The sequence below is a fragment of the Molothrus ater genome, chromosome 4 (genome assembly GCF_012460135.2).
Source record: "Molothrus ater isolate BHLD 08-10-18 breed brown headed cowbird chromosome 4, BPBGC_Mater_1.1, whole genome shotgun sequence".
NCBI lineage: Eukaryota > Metazoa > Chordata > Aves > Passeriformes > Icteridae > Molothrus > Molothrus ater.
Window position 1 is genome coordinate 56,216,443 of NC_050481.2, and position 14,626 is coordinate 56,231,068.

Below are 14,626 nucleotides of genomic sequence, written 5' to 3' on the forward strand. Positions count from 1 at the left end.
TCAGTGAAGTAATTGCGTTGGGTTTGGGCTGAGTGGCCAAAGCCTGCTGACAGGCTGGGCAACCCTCCTGCCCCCAGTGCTGTTGGTTATCATTCAGAGAATGGCAGCATGCCCTGGGGAAGTCAGCAGCCTTGTCACTCCTGCCTGCCATGCTCAGGAGTGCAACAGCTGTTTAGCCCAGAATTCGTTGCATTAGTTCTGGCAGGCTTTTGAGGACTGAAAATTAAAATTTATTTTTGTACTCTGTGCATCTGTAAGAATAGTGGGAGGATCCAGGATGGCACAAAAGGGTCACTGAAGTCTCCATTTGGAATAGAGATGGGCTTAGGGTCAAACTCCAAGGCCGAGTTTGAATCTAAATGTTCCCCCATGCTGAGTGCTCAGGACAATCACTGTCGTGTGGATTAGAACATAGAATAAAAACCAAAAGAAAAACTATGTTTTATATGTTGTTCAAATTACTATTTTCTAATTTTCTTCCTGTCTTCCTTTCTTGTGTTGATGGTTTTCTTTTCTAGCCTACTCCTTCACCTGGCTTTCAGGGTAGCTTTACAGTGCAGAGCAGTGTTACACAAGTAGACCTTTCAATGAGATATAGTTGAATATAGTGAATTGTAAACTTTCTTACCAGAAGTTTTGAATTTAACCCAGGATATGGAAATTTTTTTGGTGTCTAAAATAATTAAGAAGAGAAAGGCAGCAAAGAAATTAACAGAAGTGAAGATCCCTTGAACTCAGGATAATGGAGAGTTCCCAGGATCCCTCTTCATATTCTTCAAAGATTAAAAGCCATGAAAACATGATTACATAGAAAGCTTAGAAACTTCTGTGATCAGAGAAAGATTGGCATGGTATGCTGCAACACCTTAGTTTTGCTACCAAGCTTTAACTGAACTAGAAACATTAACACAGGTGATCTTGCTTTTAATACTTCAATTACTTCACTTTGTTAAAACCATGGGCATAACTTTTGCCTCCCTTCAAAGTTATTAATATTGTGCTGGTAAAGAACAAAAGACATAGAAACAAAAGCTCAAATGAAAGCAGGTTCACTACCACTTGTGAGTCATTGAGGGTGTTATTTCAGAAAAAATTATATTCAAACCAAACCTGTTCTATAAGTGATAAGGTAAAAATGTAAACCCTGGTGCTTTTCCAAAATTAATAGCTATTTCCTTTGGGCTTACTATGATGGCACAAATAAGAAATATATATTTTTAAAAGTGTATTTTGTCATACTGATAGCTTCATAAAAGAAAAATCAATTTATCTGAAGAAATAAAAGTATTAAAGTAACACTTGGATTTTTCTTAAGTGGCAAAGTTTGCTATGTGAGCATTTTTGCTTTTTACTTCATCCCATCATTCTCACTTAGTGTCTTGCCACACCTATCCTGAAATTCTAGCTAAGGAGAATTGATATCATCCTTTTTAGATAAGAACCTCTGGGTACATGAAAATACTTTTCCTAGTGAAGATGTCTAGATTTGAATTAAAAATGTATATATTTTATCTTTATGTCTCATGGAAAGCACAAATTTTCAGGCTCTACTAAGTACAAAACAAAGTATATTGAATTTACTCTCATATACTGTTGCAAATTTAGAGGTAAGGGGCCATTCACCTAAATAGATAACAGCTCTCTCATTTATTTCACATAATGAAGGATCTTCCTGCTGTGGAAAATTATCTTTGATTGCCATTTTTTCTTCCAAAAGCACTTAAATTTTTTGACCTCTATTTAAACAAAAAAATCTGTGTCTTTAGGTAAAACCAAGGGTTAAATGAAATACAAGTATGCATTTTCAGGTTCTTTTTACTATGCCATGGGTGTGAATTTCTTATTTTAGGAAAAGCATATTTAGGAAAGTCAGTATCAGCATGTTTACTATTCCACAGTGCAATTAACTGTCTATTGAATACCTTTGATGAACACTGGCATGTGAATCCTGTGCAAAGTTTGTTATGAATATAATGTTTAATAGCTTCATGGCCTTTGCTTTGCCCAGCTTCAGGAAAAGAAACCAAACCCACAGCACTTGGGAGTTTCACAAATCAGTCATATCTGGGATGAAGTTTGAAGGGGTTGGCCTTGGCTGGCTGCCAGATGCCCACCTAGCTGCTCTCTCACCCCTCCTCCTCAACAGGGCAGGGGGAGAAAATAGCAAGAAAAACCTTCTGTGTCAGGATAATGACAGGGAGATCATCTGTCAATTACTGCCATGGGCAAAACAGACTGCCCTATTAATTTAATTTTTTGCCATTTAAAATAGAAGAAAAAATAATGAGAAACAAAAGAAAAACTTTAAAGCACCTTCCCCCATCCTTTGCTTTTTTTTCTAGGCTGGACTTCACTCCTTCATTCCCAACTCCACTACTTCCCTGAGCAGAGCAGAGAAAGGTAACTTCATGTCATAAACTAGATTAGAAGGCAGATAATGTCCTCTAAAGGATGGATCTATAGCACTGGTCTCAGAGAATTTCAAACTATTGACAAGCTTAAGTGTTGTGCTTCAGCAGGCCTGAGACCAGTGATGCACGTGCTCACAAATTCAGTAATTGCTGTGTAGCTGTTTGAGTCTTCCTGCTGGATAGTTGACATCTGATGCAGACTTTTTTATGAACACTAAATATTTCCCTTTGTAAATCTCTGCTTATAAACAAAAAAAAAAATTGAAAAGTTTTAACAAAGTTTAATTGATAACAGATTTTTATGCTTTTTTTTGTTTGGTTTGTTTGGTTGCTTTGGTTTGTTGGTTTGTTTTTGTGGGGTATTGTGTTGGGTTTGAACAGTACTGTGAGGGCTGCCAAGGGTATTTGTGGGTTTTTTTATGACTGGTAACTTTTGAAGATATATGCACTTTATTTATCCTTTGTACTAGTACAAAATGGAATATTTTAGGAACAAAAAGAAAATTCAGAAAACGTAAGTAAAGCTTTTTTCCATTTCTGCATAGCATTACAGAGAGATATTTACTTCTGTGAATTCCTCTCTAGCCATAAGGATGTACTTTTTCCCTTTTGGCTTCTCTCTTCACAGGTATTCTGACTGGAATTTTAAGTTCAAGTAAGACAAACATATTTCCTTATCTGCATGTAAATGTTGGCAAGAAGTGTTCAATGAAATTAATAGCTTCTATCTCTCAGAGATTATTTACCTTTCATGCATTTAAATATGTAACCATTCTGAGTGATTACAGCATTTTTTAAATTGTTTAGACTATGAGTAAAATCATCTGTTATACTTAAACTCCAAAATCTATTTGTCCCTTAGGTAAAAACTGAGTAAGGCTTTCCAAAGAGACATCTATTCTGGAAAACCTAAAAAAAACCCAAAGTTGAACTAAGCAATATCTCACAGAACCACTATTTCAACTGCTTGTGCTCACATTTCTTATTTTTTTAGAAATTTGAAAAAGTACTACGTTAGGCTCTTATTCCACTGTTTTTACTTTGCACTCGACTGACTTCTGTTAAACGTTATTTCACAATAATGATTTTGCACTACTGAAATTTAACTCTGGTTTGGCTTCTACTCCTTTCATGTTTCTTTTGTGTTTTTTGTAAAAAGTGTTAATCTTTATATTAAATTTCCTTATTTTAAGGTGTAGATAGCTCTAAAGTTATTAAAAAAATTTAAAAAGTGCTTGAACATATTGTTTACCTGTTGTTCAAAAAGGGCCATTCTCAGTTGAGTTGCCCTGAGTTCAACTTTCAAGAAGAGCCATTTAAAACTTGGCTTTCTTTGCTTGTAAAATTTCCTGACCCAACTGGCTATACATACAGAATTCTGGATTTAATAGGCTTTGCTTTCCTTCAGCTAAAAACTCCTTTGAATTACGTTCTGTCAGCTAAAATCTTCACCAATAATGTGATAAAAATTTTGCAGATTTCTCTTGCATTAAAACATATAAATTTTGTTTATTTTCTTCATAACTTTTATTGCACAGCTTTGGGAATAGTAATACTATTTAACTAAATTTGTGTCTCCAGATTAATGGAGTTTTAGATTTCTAAAGGCAAGCTCCCCATTTTGACTTCTTTTATAACTTTCTGAACCAAAAATTTCTGAGGTTTGTGCTAGAAATATTAGAGTGGAAGTGAACATGACAGTGCTAGATCAACAGAGTGTCTACTTGACAATAATGTTTCTGCAGTAGATTATTATGAATAATACATAGTTAACTTATTCTACATAGTCTGAAAAGTTATGCAAATCACATTAGTAAATTGCCTACAATTTTAGTTGTTTTGACAAAGAAGGTAAATTGTCTTGGTTGATACTGCACAAAATTGATATGCAGGTTGCTCACACGAAATCTTCATAATTATTTCCAGTTAAAAGATCTAGATCTTCCTTATTGAAAGGTATTTTCATATAAAACATGTATGCAATTGGAAAGCCCATGCTCTTAACAGTATTTTATCGGTGTATCAGAAAACCACTGAATCTGGCTATCTAAACCTTCTGTTACCTGGAAATCAGAACTGTAGCAGGGATGGGAAATGCAAACTTACAGTATGGACATTTGCAGGGTGTTCAGAATTCAAACTAGCAATCTAAGCATGACCTAGCCATTTGCTCACACCCCCAGCCTCACTGGGACAGGAAGAGCAAAATTGAGTAAGTCAAGATATAATTCAATACATGAAGGAAAGAGGAAGGCAAAACAATGTTGTGCAAAGGTAGTCCATAAACTGACTGACACCCAGACAGCCTCCAAGCAATTTTTACCTACCTCAAAACCACCCTCCTCAGTGTTTATTGCGGTGTATGACAGAATATGGCATGGAATACTTTGGCCAATTTAGGTCAGCTCTCCAGGTTGTGTCCCCTCTGAACATTTTGTCCACTCTTGGCCTACTCTCTGGGAAGACAGTGAGGTAAAAGGGGAAAACTTTGTTGCTGTACTAGTACTGCTCAGCACTAACCAAAACACCAATGGCTTGTTAAGAGTGTTTTGGACACATACCCAAAATACAGAAAACAGCAGTGTCTTGGGCTACTTGATGAAGGAAATAGTCAGCAGGTTGAGGGAAATGAACTGCTCAGCATTGCTGAAAAACATCTGTAGCACTGTGCCCATTTCTGGGGTCCCCAGGACAAGAAAGACTTGACTGCAGTCCAGTGCAGGGCTGCTAATGTGGTTAAGGACTGAAATATCTGTCAGATAAGGAGAGGTTGAGAAAATGGGGTCTGATATTGGGACTGGTTGAGCGTACAGACAGTTCAGCCTGGACTCCTCTCAGTCGTGTCCACTGATGGGACAAGTAGCAAGAAACACAGATTAAAATATATGAAATTCCATTGTGCACTAGGATTTTTTTTTTAATTGAGTGGGCTGTTACCACTGGCACAAGTTGCCCAGTGGTGCTGTGGAATTTCCATCCATGGAGGTATTTGTAATTGATCTGGATGCACTCTTGGACAGCCTGCATTAATTGTCCTTGTTTGGATAGCAGAAGGTTTGGACTACACGGTCTCAAGAGGTATCTACAAATCTAAATGACTGTCTGATTCTATAAATTCAGATATTAGTAGGAGTTACCATAGACATGCAATTGTTGCTCAGAACAGTAATAGAGAACATAAATTTTATTTCATAAATTAATATTTTAATTTAATGTTTATATTGCTGTTATTGTTCCCTAAAATCAAAAACTTTAAAATATTGTCCAAGTTTTATTAGATTAAGGTCTTAGAAAACTTGCACATAAATTCTACATGTAAGTGATTTCTCTGTTTAAATAATCCGAAGTCAATTGCAGGTATGAAAAAGTTACTTAAAAAAAAAGAAAGAGAGACAAAAAGAAAGATGCTTACTTTTGTTAACAAGGAGGAAAGATGACCACAGTATTTTGTAAAATATATTGTAAGAAATATCTCCTGCTACAACTCATTTAATGCTATTACGTGTGGAAAAGAGAACCATAGGCTGAAATCACCTTTATTCTTGCTTACATAAAGAACTATTTTAGGTGGTGTTGAAATAAGCATAACCAGCTGCTGTGCCAAGTATTACAGCAGTGAATTTGGCGTATAGAGTTATTGCATGTGATATGTAATCTAACAAATTTCCAAACAAACATTCTGGAAACAATTAAAGTAAGCAAGTAACCCTGAGCAAAGACCATTGAAGTTTTAAATTGCATTTTGGTCACCCACGACCATGCTAAAAAATGTTCCACAGAATTTTTATGCCTTGAGCAACAAAAAGAGAGTTTTGGCTGTCTTTCCAAGTGAGAGTTTAATGTTGTGAATCATTAGGAAGCATACACATTAGTCTCAAAAATAATTGTTTGGTTTATAGACACTTGAGGCTATAGTCTCAATCAGACCTCAGCTGTGGTGGGCCAGGAGAACATACAATTCAGTATAAATACATTTTGTTGATATATCACTGACAGAAGCATATGTTACACCATTAACTTCCAAAACAAACATGCAAAATTGTTACCAAAGAAGAAAAAATGATATAGCATTTAAAAAATATATTTCAAGTTACTTTGAAAATAATCTGATACATTAATAGATACATATTTTAAATTTTTATATCCATGTAGCTTAAAAAATTAATAAAATAAGAAATATTTTAATAATATATATTTGTCACAGAACCTAACCTAGTAACCTAGTATTTTTTACCAGGGCTGGACATATTCTTGGGAGGTCTAAAATGATGTCTATTCCTATTTATTCGACATGCAGTCCTTCAAATATATGCAAGGTTATTAGTAAAAAAAACCAAACCCTTAAAATCTTTGTTGTTTTGAGTACACATAGCTTCTTTCCTCTGTAGAAAGAGCTTGTCTCTTTTTTAAGCTGTCAGGCTCAACAGAGTGTTTTCATGGGAAGTGTTGTGGGATTGTGATATAAAGAGGACCAAGAACTTTAAAGTTGAATCCCAGGGTATAGAAAGAATCTTGTGTTCCTACATAAATTGAACAACTAATAAGCAAACATTTGTTAATTGTTGGCATCTTCAGCAGCACAGATCTGGAAGAAGCCTCTTTACAAAGCTAGAGTATTATTATTACTAGCAATACTACTTTTAAATAAATCCAGCAGTTCGGAAAAAAACCCCGAACAAACAAATGAACAAACACAACCTGGTAAAAGATCAAATGATACTACTGTCAAAGCCATAACTGGTAGAATGATTTTAAAATATAAATCCAGCCCAAATCTTATAGCCATTGGGTCCAGTGTGAGCAGGACAAGGCAGCCAATTGTGCTATGGCATTTTCTAATGATGAAAATCCCTCTCTGAATTATGGCTATCAATGTGTCTGTGCACTCTCTAGTAGAAATGACCTTGGAGTGCTGTTGCAACTGTTATGCAGAAGGAAGGATTTATTTTCTCTGTATGCATATTTTGGCTCTGGTAAAGTATGCAATTGATTTTGGTCTTAACAATAAATTTATAGCTGATTCCATTAGAGGAACTTCCAAAATATCCCTGTCTGTTCCCACTATGAAAACAAAGGCTAATATCAACCAAATTATATGATAACAATTCCCCAAAATTATTTAATTACCTCATGAATGGAATTAATTTTTAATCTACCATCTCTTGAAGAAGAAATGTAGTGTCTACCTTCTGAGATGCATCAACAAATTAATGACTTTAGTTTTCTTTTATTATACTTCAGTAAACCTGTTTTATCCATATTAATGTACCAAAATAGCAAAAGGGAACACAGGAATGGAAAAGAACATAGGAATATCAAACCTGGTTCCTTTACAGTAATCACTGGTAGCCACATTTATATTACATTATATTAATAGTTCACAATGATTCAAACAGTAAGTATTTCATATTCCATGGCTTACAGACAAAAAAACATTTCCTGAAAATCTACAGCAAAGTCAAGTATATTGGTATAACCGCTAATAGGCAGAGATGTTATGTCCACCATTCTATGAGTATTTAACATTCTGTTATGACTATAAACCAACAGATAGAAACACAAAGTGTGATACACTGTAAACAGATGGCATTAATTTGTTCTTTTTAAATTTCACCTTTGTCTACTAAAAAGTAGGCATAATGTATTTTCTCTCTGGTTTACGAAATCTTGTGGAGTGAACTAGAAGTCAAGAAGGCTATCTGTTTTTAATGTAACAGTTGTGTTTGTTTCTAAACGACTACTTTAAAATGATACTTTATAAATAACAAACATGACTGGGTCACAAAACTGTAATATCATTCATTGTACGGCCAACAAGCTTTTCATAGTTCTCCTCTTTCCTTTCCCCCTTTTATCTTGTTTTCTTGTTCTTGTTTCTTTATCATCAAGCCAAGGTTGTGGTTTCTGAATCTTAGCACTACAAGAAGGAAGGAAGCACATACAGGACATTTAGATGATCTCCCTTCCACCATTATAACCCTGCCAAACTCATCATTCTGTTGCTCTTTATTTTAAGCATTAGTTGATACATTTGCAGCTAATTTGGTTTTTCAAGAACTAAAGGAGAGAGTTTGGAGTAAAAGGAGTCAGCTAGATAAACATGAAACAAAAATGGGATTGCTGAAGTAACATTAAAAAAAAAAAAGTGTGCTTTTATCTGCTTGTCCTATATTCTAACCATTAAGAAGAGAAGAAAAGGTAGGAAGCTCTATGGCACTTATGGAAAGTTTCACCTCTCCTGAAACACAGAATCCTCACTGTCAGTTCTTGAACACTTGCCCTACCGCTGACCCAAAGGTGACCCAGCAGAGGAGAAATGTTACCTTCTCAAAATAGGAATGGCCTCTTCATCTCAGTGAGTGTAATGGTATAGAGGCCAGGTGAGGAGATGGTTTGGCTTTTTTAAGAGCTCTTATCCTTACTCTGCAAGATGAGCAGAAGTTTCTTCTCTTTTTCCATGCATTCAGCTCAGTGGAAAGAAGTCTCTTGGTGCTTAATTATCCAGAACTCACTGATGCTGCTCTACACTGCCTGTGTTATTCTTGGCTGAAGGGAAGTCTCATTCACTCTTCTTTTCAGGGCCTTTCCTATTTCTAGCTCTACAAGATAAGCAGTTGAGGGTCTGCTGAAGGACAAGGCTTCAGGGTGCTCATTGTTCAGCAGCTGCTGGAAACTGTTTGAAGTAAGGACATTCCTTTTTCTCTCATAATTTCTCTGTCATACATTTGGACCTTTTTATCAAGCAACACTTTTTACATCTAAGAATATTTATGAAGTAACAGTTCATCTTAATCATGCTGTAGTTTAACCTCATTTAAGAAAATATCCCATAAGGCTTCTCACAACTATAGCAGAAACATTTGTGACAAATATTTCCTTCACTTCAGCAATCACATACCAAAGGCAATAAACTACCTCATCAGATATGCATTTTTTCAGTTTATAATGTTTTTATTGTGAATTGTTGTGCAGAGAATAGACATCTTGGATGGAAGAGTAAATGCAATGTAAATAACATAATTTCCTAAAGCATAAATTTGTTAATAAAACATAAGAAAGGTGTTAAAATCCCCAAATTTTCCTACTTCTGTTTCTATTTAAATGACCCCAGAAGACCAAAATGAAATTAAAAAATCTGCAGGACTAAAAGCTGTGTGAGGTTTGATGGCTGCATACCCAGTCCTAAACTCAAAAGATTTTTCTAAGTTCACACAGAGGCAGCTTGAATTGAAGTAGATAAACATCTGTGCTCCTGGTAGCTTCAAAGGACCTGGACTAGTGTGCCAGGGAGAATGAGTTCCAGGCTACTCAGTGAGGGAGGATGGGCCAGAAGGCAAGGGTGATCCACCAAACCGGTGCCCATTGCAAGAAGCATCTGAGCATGATGGGCAGAGAAGGGTGTCAGGCACGAGGTCCCACATTAGAAACAGCAAGGTGAGAAACCAGGCTCAGGGTCTGTCCAGGAGGAGCAGAAGACAAGAATCAAATATTAACATTCCACCAGCATCACTAGGGATTTGAGGACTATGCTAAGATGGTGTTGATTCAGCTGGAGTGGCAATTATGTGCTCTGTATGATTATTTTTAAATTATTTGTTTTTCTTCTAATGTAATGATACTATAATGTCAATAATCTTTTAAATGTGGAGTTGCATATAAGTACCTAGAATAATTAATTTGAAACAGATTACGTAAACTTCAGTTGAGAATTTGTCACAAGCCTTATAAGGGAGAATTTGTATTCCTTGCTGAATTGTATTGCTACAGAGCCACATGTATGTCACAACCTCATGTCAGACACTCTTCCTTGTTACAGGGTTAAGATCTTGCATTGTTTGGGAGATGGCCTGCCAGTCCATTATATTCTGTTACTTCCAGCAACATTCTATCTGTTGAATGCTGCCATGTTCTATCTTGCATAAGAAATTTGGCTCTATTTGCAATATTATGTCTCTTAAGTGCACACCAGGTAAAAAACTTGGGATCCCTTTGTTTATCAATGCATGAAGTTATACTGGCTTACCTTGTCATCTCTTCATATCAGGGCTTGCTGGGACAAAGATCAATATAGTCTCTCATTAGTGGTTCAAGAAGCAGGAGAAATATGAGTTCACATTGACTTTAAAAAGATTTTAAACTCAGGATAGCTCTCTGCCTTTGCTGCTTTCAATGAAGATACAGTGCAATATACCTTTTAGATTTTGGAGCTTCTAACTGGAAATTCCAATCTGTCACATAACTTTGCCATATTATCTTGGACTTCCTTGTTTCCAGACTATAAAAAATCAACATGGAGATATAGTTTTCAAAACATTCCCAGCTTTATGCTCTTCTGCAATGCATCATCTTGAGCTTGAGCTAAGCATTCCTATGTAACCATGTAACACAGTGTTTTGGAATCCAAAATGGGTATCCTTCCATCAGCAACTGATTTTGTTATGATGTATAAAGTATATGGCCTAAGGAGTTGACTTTATCCTGTTTTCATACTACTGAAGTAGTATAGAGCCCAAACAACAAAATTTTATCAGTTCTCCTTGTATATCAATATATTTGGGCCCTTTTTGTTCCTACATAGTTCTAAAGGACTTTTCTGAGCTAGTGCAAGATGTGTGTTGTCTAGACTTTTGGAAATGAATGAGAGTAAGTCTCCTATTAGGCCTGAGGGAAGTAATGGACTCTGTTTGCAGGTATTTGGTTAATTAAGCATCTCTTTGAATCATAGTTTAAGTGCTACTTGGTGTTTTTCCACCATTGACTGTATGCTAAAAATCACTACATACCTGAAAGATACTTCAGGAAGTTATCTGTGGATGTAGTAATTATGGGTTTCTCAGAACAGGGTCAGCCATGATTAGATGAAATTGCAAGTAGTATTTACAGTAGATTTCCTCTTCAGCTTGGATGAAGATCATGTATGTAATGCACTATTAAACTGTATTCTCATTTGCTAGCCTAACATATTAAACAGTGAATTCCAGATTTTGATTATCATAATCAGTCTGTGACTCAAACTGTTTCAAAATTATGTACACCAAGGTGGATTACCACATTTTCTCTAAAGGAAGCGTAGAACAGCTGGAAATCAAAAGCTCAAAATCAGAGCCTGCCTCTAAAATAGTACAACATAGATCTGTGTTGACAGTATATAAGGAAATTAAATTTGGACACTATGCTCTACCATAGTATTTTCTCAGACCTAGATCCTCTCTTTGGCTTTACTTGCACAAACTATAATCATCCCCATAGCAGCAAAAAAGGAGAAAAGAAAGGAAACAGTTTCTGAGTTTGCATAGTGAAATGGGGTAAAATCAAGGACAAATTTGGTCTGCAATTTTACTGTTCTTGTAGTCAAATTACATATTTTGGGACAACTAAGCTCACAAGGTCCTGAATCATTCCAGCAGTTCCTGAAAATTATAATGGAAACAATAGACTTACATTAAAAAAAACAAACCTCTTTTGCTTGCATTTTACTTATTAAGCCTTGTCATAAAAATTAAGAAACAGAAGTTCAATTAGTCAATTTAATCACGCTATATAAATGTAAAGTGATGCCAGATGTCAATTGCATTAGTCATTATTATTATGGTTTTTTAAGGTATTTTACTTTACTTTTCCTATTTAATTATGTTCTTACATGCTTTCATTCTTTTTACTGGCAATTAATACCATGACATCTTGGTCCTGGGCCTACAGGGACAACAGACAAGTGTGGGTCTCCTTGTCTCATTTCTCTCTCTGGGAGCAGCTTGTGGATCCCTTATGGATCCCCTTGCAGAAGCAAAGCAATGCAATAAAAATAAGGAGGACTTATCACACTTCTCCTCTCTTTCTTCCCTCCTGCCTTTCATCTCATGGCAGAAAAGCCTTGGTGCTTCAATTCCTTCTACATAAATACTTGCAGGCCTAACTGGTATCAGATCTATAATCACACAGCTCGTAAATTGAAGACTATTAAAATGCAAGATTAGAGGCTGCATTTCTAATCTTTGCTTAAGAAAAATATTCCCAAACTGAAGCAAAATCCTGTGGACTTTAATACAGCTGAAAATTTTCTACCTACTTGAAAAATTAGTGTGTTCACATAACCTGTTCAATATGAATGTTCACTGCCAGTTTTTCTCCTCCATTAAAAACCTTTATTTTGAACTTGTTTTAGAATTGGAATGTATCCACTTTGGCAAATTCTGGACATTTCCATGGACAAATTTGTCATTTTATTATTTCTGTTCATGGTTTGTCACAATAAAGCACTGCAGGATAAAATATGATCTCTCCTCCAATGTGTCTTTCCACTTTTTTCATTGGTCTCTCTAGATTTGCACTTTTTTTTACCCACTGTAAACCCTGATGTTTCGCTATTCTGCAATAGGGGCATCTCTAAGAAACTGCTTTTCTGTCTTTTACTTACAACCAGGTATTCTTGCTAATTGCTGCTAAGTGCAGAATTTTCATAACTGAGTCATTAGATTCCTCTAGACTTTTTAATGTAACAGGCTGTCATCAAACAAATGATATGAGATTAAACAGTCACAAGGCTTATAATTGAGTAATCTAAAAAATGTTCAAAATGATTTAATACCTTATATCAAACGTCTGACATAGTGATAAGTGAGGTATGAGACCTATCAACAGGAAGAAAAGACATTAATTCATGACCAGTCAAATTACTGAGTGTCATTTAATATCCAATTAATCAAAGTTGTATCCTGGCACCTCAGTAAAATCTTACAACCTTCTCTTCACAGTCGATTAGTTTCCGCAAGTCTTTATTGGATGTGGTTTAAACAAAGTTTAACATTGATGTTTCTGTGAAGCAAATTACAGAGAAATTCACATCATTCACTTCTATCAGTCTTATACACTACCTTGGAAATCTGCAGCCCTAAAGAAAGTGCAACAATCAAAGTGTTCCTGGTCTCTGCTCTACATCTTAGGTGACCATTGAAAGAATTGTTTCTTCCTTCATTTCCCCTCTGATGCAAACTGTTGGGCAAGATAATTTTCTGTTCCTATACCCTGAGCTAATTTAGAATTAGTCTCTCTCCCTTTGTATTGGATATATTTTCTGATTTTATGTCATGCAAATTTTTCCCTGCTTATTAACATATTAAAAATAATCCTGCTTAAAACATAACCAAAACTAGTTAGAATTAATAAAAAACCTCTTGATTATTTCAGCCAGATCAATCTTAGTTTTTCAAGTTAGTTCTTTAGTCCAAGGCAGTCAAACTTCATTCTCATCTTGAGTACCACTATATTTTAGTTTCATTCTCTCCAAAATATTTCTTCTGTCCCATCCTTCAGCCAGCCTTACTAGACCACATATTTTAGCAAATATTTCACCAAAGTTATAAATTTTTATATGTCAATATACTAATTCTGTGCTATTACAGACAAATTAATACAAATCTTTAAGTATATGCCTATCCTACTTCATGCTATGCCTTTTGGCTTTCTGCTTGACTTTTTTAGCATACAGCTTCCTGTACACAGGCCTATACTTTCTGCACAAATCTCTAGATCTCTTATTATTTTTCTCTGTTCTTTCTTCCTTGTAGGTCTTTATTTGTACTCACCTATGCTTGCTCCAACCTTCTCTGCTCTTATCTTTTATGGAATTTTGAAATCCTTTCTCAGGTGGGCTGTTTTCTGCAACTAAAGAAATACACGATAATTTCATATTTCCCAGGCACCGAGAATAAATTTTTGTTTTCTGCATTTGTCTTTTTTTTTCTCATTGGAAAAGTAAGTTCTGCACATCATTCACAACCATGTTTTTAGCATGTCTTGTAGGATTGTGGATCCACTTGTGGATTCCTTTGCCTGCCAATATTGACCTGATTTGAAAATCCAGCTGAAGAAATATCTGGATAATGTTTAGTAGCGAAATTCCTATCTGCCCTGACTTCTAATTGAAAGCTGTTTTGGTTTCTTTAAGCAAACTCAGTAGAACAACTCTCTTTACTTTTCCTTTTCAGTCAAAATAATTTCAAATTCTCTCTTATGTTTTTGGGAAATCTATTCATTCCTTACTCTTTCATCATTCTTTTCACAGACCTATTTTTTTTCAAGTAGTCTTTATTTTCTACCATCTTTTGCTATTCCAGTTCCAGTTTCACCTGTAGTATTTCCTCTCCTTTACAGGAGTATTATGTAATGCCTGTAAATTGAGGCATACTAAAGAAATTTTGGTATCTGTGAAATGTTTT